At 39.2% G+C, this 13,391-nt stretch overlaps 1 pseudogene; it reads left to right on the top strand.

The window, feature by feature from the left end:
• LOC143036440 (gamma-interferon-inducible lysosomal thiol reductase-like) overlaps positions 1 to 13,391 on the top strand; it is a 53,120-nt pseudogene that overhangs the window by 10,508 nt on the left and 29,221 nt on the right.

Genomic DNA, 13,391 nt, shown 5'->3' with positions numbered 1-13,391 from the left:
TAATCATTCAGCTCATTTAATCCTGTTATTAATTCATCTATATTTGTGTAAGACACTCTTAGTTTTCTGTCACTTCCATTGTATTCTCTGTTTCCCTTTTGTTTTTCTCTAGTATGTCGTATTTCCTTACTTTCATATTCACTACTCTCCAATAGAATTTCTCTTTTTCTGACTCTCTCTTCTCGTTTTTTTCCTTAGCTTCATGTCTTTTCATTTTTTCCTCCTCTCTTTCCTCTTTATTCATTTCTCTTTTTATCCATACCTTTTTATATTGTTCACTTGTTGCTAGTTTCCCTGTTTTTGCTAAGATATTCTCTGCCGTCGTTTGTGACCTGAATTTAATCTTAATTGGTCTGGTCTTATCTGTACTATACTTTCCGAGTCTATACATCTCTTCAATTTGTTTCATGATTTCAGGTTCTTTCTGAACTAATTCTAGTAAACTGCTTACTTTTTCTTTTTCCTCATTGACTCTTGTGGTTCTATTTAGGTTATGTTTCTCTTCCATTCCTAATATAATGATACATTTCTTTTTATCTGCTAAGTCTCTTACTATATTCTCCTTCTGTCTCATCACTTTAATAACTGAGTCTTCAGTTTGTTCTTTCATTTGCTGTTTAATTATGTCAGTAAATGCAACTTTACTGTTTTCCTGGATTTTTTCCAACCCTGTGCTTCTTTAGCTATGGCCTCTTTGTTGTCTATATTATTCCACTTTAATTCTTCATTCTCCTCTTTTACTTCTTTTAACTGTCTTTTTAATTCTTCTATTTCAGTAGTTAAGTTTTTGTTCACCTTCTCTAGTTCCAATTTTTCATCTCTCTGCGCAATCTTTGCTATGTTACCGAACCTATTCTCCCAATGTTCGGTCATTTGTTCAAGTTTTTCCTCTAGTCTTGTTAATCGGGGGAGGTTGGTATCCCCCCCCTCATTAAATCCCTGGAAATTATTATCCTCACTTTCCATTGTGCTGCTCTTATCTATTTTTCTAATCTTTACATTTTTGTTAATCCCTTCACCAAAATCATCGGTCCTCTTGTTTATAAGACGCCTGGCCTTCTGGACCAAGTCCTCCCCTTCCTCATTTTCTTCCATGTCCCTCAGTAATCCCTCCCTTTCTCCTTTTTTCCTCACTTTCCCACTACACCACGAGCTTTCCCCTTCCCTGTAAATACAATAAGGTACTTCCTTTGCGTTGAGATCCACGAAAATTTCACTTTTTCTTCAGAACTCCAATCTTCGCCGTCCATCCGACGAAAATGTGTGTGTGTGTATTTACCTAGTTGTATTTTACGGGAAGGGGAGCTATGCTCGTGGGGTCCCGTCTTCATATCTCATTTTATCTAAACTATTTTTAAATTCATGTATTGTTTTTGCACACACCTCTTTCTCATCTAACTTGTTCCAACTGTTTATTACTCTGTGAGGAAAGCTGTTCTTTTTCAAGTCTCTTCTATAGCTGTGTGTGTGTGTGTGTGTGTGTGTGTGTGTGTGTGTGTGTGTGTGTGTGTGTGTGTGTGTGTGTGTGTGTGTGTGTGTGTGTGTGTGTATTTACCTAGTTGTATTTTACGGGAAGGGGAGCTATGCTCGTAGTGTCCCGTCTTTATATCTCATTTTATCTAAACTATTTTTAAATTCATGTATTGTTTTTGCACACACTACTTTCTCATCTAACTTGTTCCAAATGTCCATTACTCTGTGAGGAATATTCTTTTTCTGATCTCTTTTATAGCTGTCTTTCTTGATTTTCTTTCCGTGTTGTGTGTGTGTGTGTGTGTGTGTGTGTGTGTGTGTGTGTGTGTGTGTGTGTGTGTGTGTGTGTGTGTGTGTGTGTGTGTGTGTGTGTGTGTGTGTGTGTGTGTGTGTGTGTGTGTGTGTGTGTGTGTGTGTGTGTTGAATTAGAGTTGACAAATTTGAGTAAATTTGGCGTAGGAAAATTCAGAATGACGGCGGTGGTACTTTATTCCCTAACGTTTCGGCTGTACGCCTTCCTCAGAGAGAATGACTAACGTACATACATCTCGCCTTATTTACAAGAGCTCCGGGGATTCTGTCTCGCTGGTTGCCATTTGGGATTATTGCTCATCGTTGGATTATGTCTTTCTGTGGGATCGTGTCTTGTTGATTTTGTTTCTGTTATTATAATTTTCCCGCTTGTTCTAGCCAGGTTGACAAATCCTTCCCTATGATTGTTGGTGTCTTCTGTACAGATGTGCGCTGCTTCTACTGTCTTGCTTTCTTATCGAGTCCTTTATTGATAATTTCGGTGCTTTGCCAGTATGGGAGGTGTCCGTGTTTATCTATGTGTACGACCAATGAGTTGTGAGATTTGTGGTGTGTTATGTCATTTTTGTGTTCTTGAATGCGTTTTTCCATTCCACGTGATGTCTCACCAATGTAAACTCGTGGACATCCCTTGCATGGAATTTTGTACACTACGTTGCTTTCGTTCTTTTTATTTACTGTTCCGGGTTTCACCAAATCTCGTCATGCCAGATAACACACGGATAAATGATAAGCTCCGAAGACATAACAATGTAGACAGCAGCATAGATTTGACAGTAGAAATGGAGACTGACAAGAAATTGCATTTTCTGGACACAGTAATTCACCGAATGGACACCATCAAATTTTCTGTATACAGGAAATCGACCAACAAGGATGACTTTATACACTATCAGTCAGCACACATCGAAGAAACGAAACAAGGAATAGTCATATTATTTTTTCTAAGGGCAATCCGAATATGTAGTGCAGAATTTCTTGTAGACGAATATGAATATATCATCGAAGCGTTTAAGAAAATAAAATACCCGGAAGGATTGCTTAACAAATTAAAAAGAAAAGCCGTTGAAATTGCCACAAGAAAGAAAACAGAAGATAAAATCACGATCGAATATATCTCGGTACCATTTTCAAAAAAATCTAAGAAAATTGGAGATTTGGTGAAACCCGGAACGGTAAATAAAAAGAACGAAAGCAGCGTAGTGTACAAAGAGTAAAAATATATTTAGTTGCAAAGAAATAAGCTTAGTTTTATCTAAAAAAAAAAAAATAGTTTATACGCAATTCCGTTTACATATATTAAAGGCTCTTTCCCCCTTACAAGGGAAGTAGCCAAAAAACAAAGGCATAGAAACCCCTCCCACCCATTTCATCCTCATACTCCACTCCAATCCACACCCCTTCCCTCCCTCTTATCTTGGCTCCTGGATGATGAGTCATCTTTGCATCTCCCCCACTGCTCTGGATCAGAAGCAGTGTCGCAAGACACAGCACATCCACAGCAAGGCCGTTTCATTAAATCGGCGGTCCCCCTCTCCATCCCCTCGTGCAGAAATAGGAGATAGGGATGAGTGAAGAGGGACTGTGTATAGATGATACTGTTATGCAAGGAAGTGAGGGATGAGGAATGAGGTGGGAAGGGGATGCTTATGTGTGAATGATATTTTGACGCAGCCCGAAAGTATTTCCCCCCGTCTTCTCCTTTTCTGCGTGAGATGGAAAAGGGTCGCCGATTAAGTGAAGCGGTCTTGCTGTGGATGTATTGTCTTGCTACGTTGCTTCTGACCCAGGGCAGTGGGCGAGATACAGGGATGACCCGTCATCCATGGGGAGCTAAGATGAGAAGGAGGAAAGGGTGGTGGATGGGAGTGGAATGGCTACCTCCCTTATAAGGGGGAAAACTCTTGGCAAATAGAACAGATAGACATCCGTTGCAGCATAGTTTACAAAATTCCCTGCAACGGATGCGACAGCGCATATTTCGGAGAAATATACAGAGGACTGACAGACTCATAGAATACAAAGAGGACATTAGACACCACCGTGAGACACACGCCCTCGGAAACCACGTAGACACAGAAGGACAGTTACCAGATTGGTAGAAATCCACCATTTTGGCCCAAGAACTAGAAAAAAAAATCGAATCTCTACACAAAGCTAATCAAAACAACACAAACAAAAGGAGAGGAGACTTAAGTGGACAAAAATCTCAGCCACTTCTGCCCTCAATGAGTGGAAATCCGTACCATGCACCAGACTCCCGGACTAAATCTCACACTTTCCTTGCCACATTTTTCGTTTTAGTTCAAATTTTTTTTTTCGTTATTATTCCTTTTCTTTTCTAGTAATACTATTTTTCTTGACACATTGTTATTAATTTCCACTACCTTTTAAATAATTCCTCTGTCATTGTAACACGTGAGTTCCCTCACACTCGGAAAGGTATGCACGTATATATATAAATATATAAATATATATATACATATATATATATATATATATATATTATATATACATACATATACATATACACACGCCACATCTAGCCCTGTAGCACAATATTCTTTTGAAAAACCTTGTAGCGAAACTAGTCAAGAATAAAACTCGGAATAAGGCTCCAGTCTTTCCTCTTCCCACCCACTTCATATATATATATATATATATATATATATATATATATATATATAAATATATAGATATATATATATATTATATATATATATTATATATATATATATATATATATATATATATATATGTGTGTGTATATATTCAACTTCAAAAATATCTGTAGCCATCAATTACTATAATTTGTAGAAATGTTTTTCTTAATCTGAATTTATTTTTTGTATTGCAGCTCCAACAGTACAACGGGAGACACTTTTTCAAAAATGCATGCAGAGTAAATAAAAAACATTGTCGACCATTCCCACGAAATACTTTTGCTACAAAACTTGGCTTTAACCCATTAAACTCCGATGACAAGATGTCTTGTCATTTGGTCAAATAAAACAAAACATCATAAAACACCAAAATGTTTGATCAAACACCAGAAAAATATGACGTCAGTCCTCGCTTCGCTCGCGAGCGAAGCGAGGATTGACGTCATATTTTTCTGGTGTTTGATCAAACATTTTGGTGTTTTATGATGTTTTGTTTTATTTGACCAAATGACAAGACATCTTGTCATCGGAGTTTAATGGGTTAAGCAACAAAAATGCTATTTTTCAACTCATAATATATAGTCTGCACTTCGAATACACTTCGAAAACAGATTCGGCCGTCGGGAATCTTCGGAAGTGTGACGTGTCAACAGCAAACATTGCTGTTGACACGCCATTCTTAAACACTGAATCTATTAAATATCTGTGAGAGTTACACGGACAAACGAACAGCAACAGGCCTACTGGTCCTTACAAGGCTGTTCTGGTACTTATTTTTTTTATCCTATCTAGAAGTAAATAATTATAGGCGGGAATTTTTTGCTAAGTATATGTCGAGACGTTTTTTGAATGTCTCTATAGTAACAACTGATGGCGTTGGATAGTAAACTAAATGTGTAGCTACCGAGTGTAAAAACGGTTAAGGAATGTACCAACACTGTCAATATTTTGGATTTCCACATCTTTAAGACTAAGCTTCCAACACCTGTTGGTATGACCACTATAAAGTATAAAAATCCCTTCCTCTATGACTCCAGCATATTCAACAAATCATATTACAGACTTTTTTTGTCATGGATTTATACTGGTTACATCATTTAATAGTCCAATTTGATCCATTTATTGTACAATTATTTTTTTTTTTATATATATATTTTTTTTTATCTCGAAATTGTGAATTTAGTTTAATTTTCCCCTATGCAAGGCTGTATGCCAATTTCAGCTACATACGTCCATGCAAGTTGTCTTCTTTAGACCGAAGAGGGCTACATTAAAAGCCCATTTTTTCAGTTATTGCAGGTGTAGCTAAAGTCTACCCAAACCTTTTTGTGATCTCTCATGATCTACTTCATGATTCCGAAGAGTAACTTAAGGGACGTTCCGAGCACACGAGAACCCCCCCCCCCTCAATGGTCAACTATAGGCCTAGGTAGTCTAACGCACATTTTGTGAATCTGCACAGATTATGAATATTCATAAAATGTGCAGCACCAATAATGAATTCATAAATGGACGCAGATAACTCATCCATTTGACATGCACACATTATGAAGATTCGTAAAAAGGTTAGGTTAGGTAAGGTTACGTTAGGTTCATAATGTGTGCATGTCTAATGGATTCGTTATCTGCACCCAATTATGATTTTTTATACTGCATATTCTAACGAATATTCATAATATATGTATTCACAAAATGTGCATGAAAGCCTACACAGATATACCTAGGTCTAGGCCCTATGGTGGACCATGGAGCGGAATATGGCTGTCCCAACACTATGCCTAAGTGACAAGAGACTGAGACTGTCATGGCTGGCACTAGGCCTATGGCCACAGCACCAATTCATTGATTAGCCTATCCCTAGACATACCAGTCAGTGTTTCCTTTTCTTTCTGCCCTGCATCCCTGGTTTTCCTCTTTATAATCCTGTCCCTCCCCACTTTCTTCATTATTATGGTCGGACTTCTCGCTTTCATTACCATCATCAAGAAAGTCAACATGGGCCCATACATATAAGGCTGGGTGGATAATGAACGAACTCCACTGTCTAACTCCTCTTCTTTAGATTAAATTGAATTCTGCTATATATTTCAATAGAAGCCACAAGTGTTTGCGCAATAATCAATTCTAACATTTCTCAACCAGGGTTCTCCGGAACCCTAAGGTTCCGCAAAAGCCCAAGGGTTCCGCAAGACTTACAAGTGAGATAAGCTAATGCATTTTTTTTATTTCATATACGTAATATAATTAAAAAACGCACATATTATTGGTTATTGTAATAATGTAGACAACATCCTATCTAACCTATTATTACGATGAAAATAAAATGAGGAAGATATGGTATATGTTTTTTTTTTCACAGGGGTTCCTTGAGACATGCAATTTATTTTAAAGGTTACGCAAGGGTAAAAAGTTTGAGAAACGCTGGTCTAGATACTATGACTCCGTTGATGCTGCGCGTCTCGGGGAACTTCGGAAATCGTCAAAAATCCACTCTCTTAAACACGTATCTTAATCATAATATGACTACTACGATGATGGAATCGACTGGGATAGTTTACAGAACCATTTCTAAAAGGGAGGGGGTGGTATAGAAAAAATATTTCGTCTTTTGCATTCTGACATTTAAACTTAAAAACGGCTCTAGTTATAAAGGTTGCCGATTACTAGTGTATGAGAAGAAATTTGCGAGTGAATGTGGATATAATTCATGTGTACAAGGAATGTTTACGGTGACAGGTTGAATGTGATCTTAAGATGATTGAGGAGATGGAAATTTTTAAAATACCTGAGGTCGCATCTAATGGTGAAAGGAGTGGATGTGATGAATGGCAGAGTAAATTATTAAATTTGTGGGTGGAATGACAATACTGATGAATAACAGGTATTTGAGAATGAAAACATAAGTAATGTTAACAAGGAGTGACTGCCCATGGTACCGTGCAGAGCAGAGACTTGGAATGTAAGAGGCTGAAGGAACAAGTAGAGTATAAATTGAGATGAGGTTTGAGAAATATGATGGGTGTTTCAAGAATGGATAGAGAAATGTGGAGGTGGGGTAGAGAACCGTTTTCGGAAGAAAGTTATCCGATATGAGAAATTAGAAAATGGTGAGGTGGCTTGACCACATGGAAAAAAAATAACAAAAAAATACTCGCGACGACAATGTGGAAACAAGGAATAAAATAAGTAAACCCAAGTGGAGGATCTTGAATGAGATGGATGGATGGGATGAAGGGAGCTTTGGGTGCACGTGATATGTCGTGGAGAGATTGTGGACGAATGAATGGATGAAGCATCCTACCGGGACGCCCATCGCATCTGCTATGTAGATGAGTAGGCGAGGGCAAGATCTAAGAATATAAGGTCTAACCACTTCCGACCGAATTTCGAGGGAGTTGGCGCAGCGAGCCCGTGAACGTCACCTGGCTGTTCAAAGTGGGGTTAGCGGGTCCTATAGCTGTCAGTTGAAGTTGGTCCGTCGTTCGAAAATGACGTCGCCTTCGCTCGCACCGCTCCACTCAATTAGTTATATTCTGACAAATATTATATAAAATATATATAAAATATTATAGTTCCTGTCTATATATATGAATATATAATATATATGATATATAATATATATATATATATAATATATATATATATATAACATATAAAATATTATAGTTCCTGTCTTCCTTGGCGTTTCACAGTTTTCTTCAGTGTATCACAAAGAGAAAATGGACGCATCCAAATGACGTCAGAAGCTGCGCAGAACTGCGCCAGCGGTTAGACCTGTTTACTTAGACCTTGGGCGAGGGGATGGTGAAGTGGTCGTCGGTTGGTTGAGCAGGAGAGGTGAACCAGTGCTGGCTGATGGGATATCTCGCTGCACCGCATTTAACCTAAGCATGTGGTGGGGAACAGGGCACCTCTCTTATCCCCAAGGAGTCTTTTGATGAGGCATCTTTTTGTCGGTTACCAACAATCATTAACCATCCACCCACCTCACTTCCACACACAAATTGATGTTGTACACAGTGCTACTTGTTTAACGTCATGTTTTCATCTTCAGAGGGACGAGCGCTCCGCAGATATGGGAGCAAGTGGAAGTCCAGACGGAGTTGAAACGGTTGGGAAGAACGTACCTTGGTGGCGTTGGTTTGTAAGACTATGGTTGGTGTGTATCCTCCAGGAAGGAATCGAAGTGCTGATTCGTTCCAGACTAGTACGGGTATTCCACACTCCCTTCATGTGCCGCAAAGGGGTTCGTGAAGAGATCGGGTGCCTTGTGCCAGCCGTTGGGGAAGCGAAGGTAGGTGGCCAGGCTTCTGACTCCAGCACCAATGGCTTTTCCTGTGTAGAGTTTGGGAGAGTTGTACACATCACCTCCGTCTAACGTTTCATGTGTACATGGTAACTGTGCGCAAGAGAAAGCCCTCCTCTCCGAACAAGGCAAGGTGCTCACAAAGACCTGCCCATCGAAACTCACATGATGTTCTCAAACATCAGTCTCATCACCAGACACAAAATTATACACACCATGACACCAAACCTCACAACCAACACATGGATCACAACATAAAATAATAAATAGAAATCATAACCTTTACAAATCACCACAAGCATCACACGCAGACACGTATCTAAAACAACCTTCACCAACTGCGACAAAGCCAACTTGAGACTTCAACAAACACCATGCCCAACGTTAGTGCAGCAGTAGAGGCATTCGACACTGCTTTACACCACGCAGACAAACAATACAATTCTACGAGCAGTTCGAACCATTCGAAACCACACACGAAAATAGACCGTTTCATCTCAGAATGTCGTATTATTTTCATACAACATATTCAGGATATCGTTAACAGAATACAACTCAGCACTGTCATAAACATCACAATGCCAGAAACAGTTTGAAAACTTACCAGTTTTCAACCACAAAAAACACACCCTAATTAGCCACCAATCATTATCCTCCATGAAGAACACCAAGACATTCCGCCGCCAAGACCACTTGGAAAAAACGGGCATACAACAGGGCACCTTTATGTGGAAAACTACGCTAAGATCATTCACATGCAAGGTCAACCAGCTAACCGTCACATCCTCGACACACACATGCACGAACACACATAATAAGACTCATGCCCTACACATATCACACATGCACCTCAAAAACCCACTGAGTTACAGAGGGACTCAGCATTCACAAATATAACTAGACATGCAGTGTACAATACATATACTGGAAACAAGGGAAAATCACCACATCTCAAACATAAGAAAATACCAACAGACTCATTATAAAACAGCGCAACATCCAAGTTGGAACTTTATAGAAAGGGCTGTCATAAACCCGCCAACCCATGTCAGAAGAAACGCAATATGAGAATAATGTTTCGCTTGTTCGAACTTCATCAAGAGAAACATAGTACCTGGAAAAATAAAAAATATATTGTTCTCACTTTATAGTGCTTCTTTTGACATTTTTTGTCGGAATATGCCACTTATAGATCATAAACCCGCACCTCCCATTCTAGCGCACAACAGAAGTGTCCGTACCCAATGCTCACTACTTACTTTGCGGGCAACGGGTGACCGGGCGAAATTCTTTGAGAAATGGGAGTTATAAACAGGGGTGCAGTGTCAAGTTTATAGGTGTCGGAGTTCTAGAGGGCAATTCTTGTCCTGATGTCATCTGCTAATCTGTGGTATCGCAGCCATGATGGCATGTGATTCAGGATTCCACTGAATTAGAGGAAGCGCATGAAGTCTAACAAAGATAATTAAGCGCTGATACATGATTTATGAGAATTAGCAGTTACCGAAGCGGCGTTCCGTCAAGCTCTAATAGCACTGCACCCTTGGTTACAAGTGTGAATTCAGCTACGCCATATTAATGTGGCTCCGTGAATGAAATATTGGTATTAAAACGTTGATTAACTTTGTGGTGACGAACAAATGTGCAGGTATGATAGACAATGTAAATTTCTTTTTTTCTCGTTAAACTTCATATACCCTAGGTCCTGACAGTCAAAAGTGCCAATTGTGTATACGATCCCTGGTGTGGCGAGGTGGTGTTCGTCGACTCTGCTCCTCCCTTCGTTACCAAACTGACGGTGGTTGGTGTGTCCCTGTTGGCCTCACTGATGATCATATGGGCACCGCGCCTTCTAGCCTACCGTCCCTCAAACAGAGTTCTAATCTGCATTAGGGTAATTGTTACAGCAGTATGTTAAGCTCCGCCCATACGAACATCATAATGTAAACAAACACAAGTGAGAATATATGTTCCGTGGCAGAAGACAAATACAAACAGCTGTTTTTGTCTTCTTCGGATAAAATCGAATAGTCCGACACAAAACAACTTTCTCACTTCTTCTATTCAGTAATCTACCAATACATCCCTGAAACATATTGTTCGTGTTGCATTTTTTTTCTACCTATCATGTTGAACGAAAATAATGAATGCTCCAACTAATAGCGTGTTATTTTTTTCATCAGAAAGTGCTGTCACGGCAAGTGATTCTACTGTCTGCTACTGCTGGCATATTGCAGGTGATTATAGAACATCTCATTCTACCCTATGTAGTAGCCTCCCAGCACGTCTTCTCGTTTCGGTACTCCATTTCAGCCATGCTCTTCTCCATGGGCTTTGTAACATTGCTACTTATATGGCAGTGGGTTAAGATGCGAAAACAAACCACCTATATTCTACCAAAATATCACGAGGAAGGGAGATGAAAAACACTTGAGTGAACTAAAGCATTGTTCGTGCCGGTCTTGTATAACTAAACATCGAACTACAACCGTTCTCATGACAGCCACAAAACCGCTGACGCTGACAAATATTAATCAACAGTGGCTACCTTTATGCATTTTCCCTGGAATGATAAGTGGAACCAATGCAACTGTTTACGTTCACATCATATGCGCATGCGCTGCGATACACTTTTCTTATCACCGTCACTACCCACACTTCAGCCACAGTATCTTGGAATTGCTGGTGAGCATTTGTTAATGTTATCGGTTTTGTAGCTGCAAGAAGGAGGATGTACTTTTGGATTTTGTAACATATAACTCTGAATCAAGTTGAAGTCCACACGTACACCTGGAACCCGAGAAAACTAACTTATGGAGTCTGGCTGGACAAAAAGGCCGATATGAGTGCATTTAGCGTATACTGATCGTGTTTTACAATTTCGTTGTGTTCAGTGACCATTTTATTCAAAATTGTATGTTGCTTTTTTAAATGGCATTTTTAATTTGTATTATGGACGAACCACTATACCTAGTTCATTGTTGGCCCTTGGGAATAGGTGATCTGTATCGGAAACCCTTGGGAGTATCAAGCTAAATGAGAACAGTGACCACACTGGTTATGGATTTCACTCCGTTTCATGAAGAACTAAGATACACCAGAAAAAAGTCGCATCTATATGAAGAGAATGGCAATGCACGACAGTAAAGTTTGGTGAAATAGAGTTGAATGGGGTCAATTGTAGAATTCTCCCCCTACACTAATGAACTGTAGAATCTTCACCCCAACTACACTCGTGTAGACCCACACACACACTAATCAAAAATAGAATCTTTACTCTGACATAGGCTAGGTTATGTTATGTATCACGAGCCATAATCAACTGTAGAATATTAAATTATATATCTCGATCTATAATCAACTCTAGAATGTCCACCCCAACAACACTCAGTTGTACAATCTCCACCCTAAGCGCGCGCGCGCGCGCGCGTGTGTGGTGTGGGAGATTCTACAATTGATCCGTTCAATGACCCACGCTTGGGCACATGGTAAGTCCTTCGAGATTAGGGAGAGACTGATGAATGACATTCCCATGGCAGCCATTAGCGTTCACAAGTTTTCGTTAGCAATATTCTATTTTTACTCTGATAATAATAATAACAAATAATAGACATTACTACAAATTTGTACGTGGAAATTATGCGATGTGGTGTGCTCTGTAGTGTTTATCATTTGCGATGAAACGCGAAAAAGTAGCAAACGTTGGCAAATGGATATGTGACTGCATGAGCACGACAGTATTCTTACGACACAATCATTACAAATATTAACGAATGTATACAGTGGATGACAGTGAAAATATTCGTCGATAAAAGAACATCGATGTAGACTCAATCTGAATGACAACCGAACTGAGCATGTACCTAAGTATAAATCTTCAGAGGTAAGGCTCGTACACATGTATGACGATTAAAACATAAATTGTTTGCAGACACAAACGAGAAAATGGATGTGTTCGGTAACTGCATTCACCTGCAAACAAGCCAGCGTACGTCACGTCTACATAAGCATCGTATAGTGTCTGCAAAATATATGCAAAATATAGATACAGATCATCTTACCTGGAGCTCTTTACACTGAAGAGAAATCCGAGCTGGTAAGGAGAATATGGGAAGTATCTGGATCTATTGTCTGACAACTATTTTTTTTAATCCTCTCTTGCAGTTCACGTAATAAAGTCATAAGACTTCCGAATACACCTGTTCACTAACCACTACAGTATGCACCATTGGTTGTATTCAGTTTTAGTCTGACAATTTCCACCCAATCGGTACGCTACATATTGTCACAACCCTAAGGAGTTAATCTCCACTGGGCGGCATGGGGAAACCATGCTAAAATAATGAGGTAATCTCGGCAACACCTCTCAAAATATTTTATTCCGGTTGCCTTGTGGTGTTTATTTTTATTATCTGTTTTCTTGTATGATTTTATCTTGAGATCTTTGACTGATTTATATTATAAGTTCATGCCGCCCTTTGTCGAAACTACGGACCTACTGTATTTTAGATCCAGCGTATCCGCATAGAAAATATACTTGGCGGGCTTCTTGTTCATTGTTATATAGTCATTAGGAAAAATTGGATAACCACCGTTACTAGTGAATGTAAGTTCATATATGAATAGAAATGTATTTA

Source organism: Oratosquilla oratoria, chromosome 20, assembly GCF_046742065.1.
Source record: "Oratosquilla oratoria isolate Oo_2021 chromosome 20, ASM4674206v1, whole genome shotgun sequence".
Lineage (NCBI taxonomy): Eukaryota > Metazoa > Arthropoda > Malacostraca > Stomatopoda > Squillidae > Oratosquilla > Oratosquilla oratoria.
This window is presented reverse-complemented; position numbering and strand designations above follow the sequence as displayed.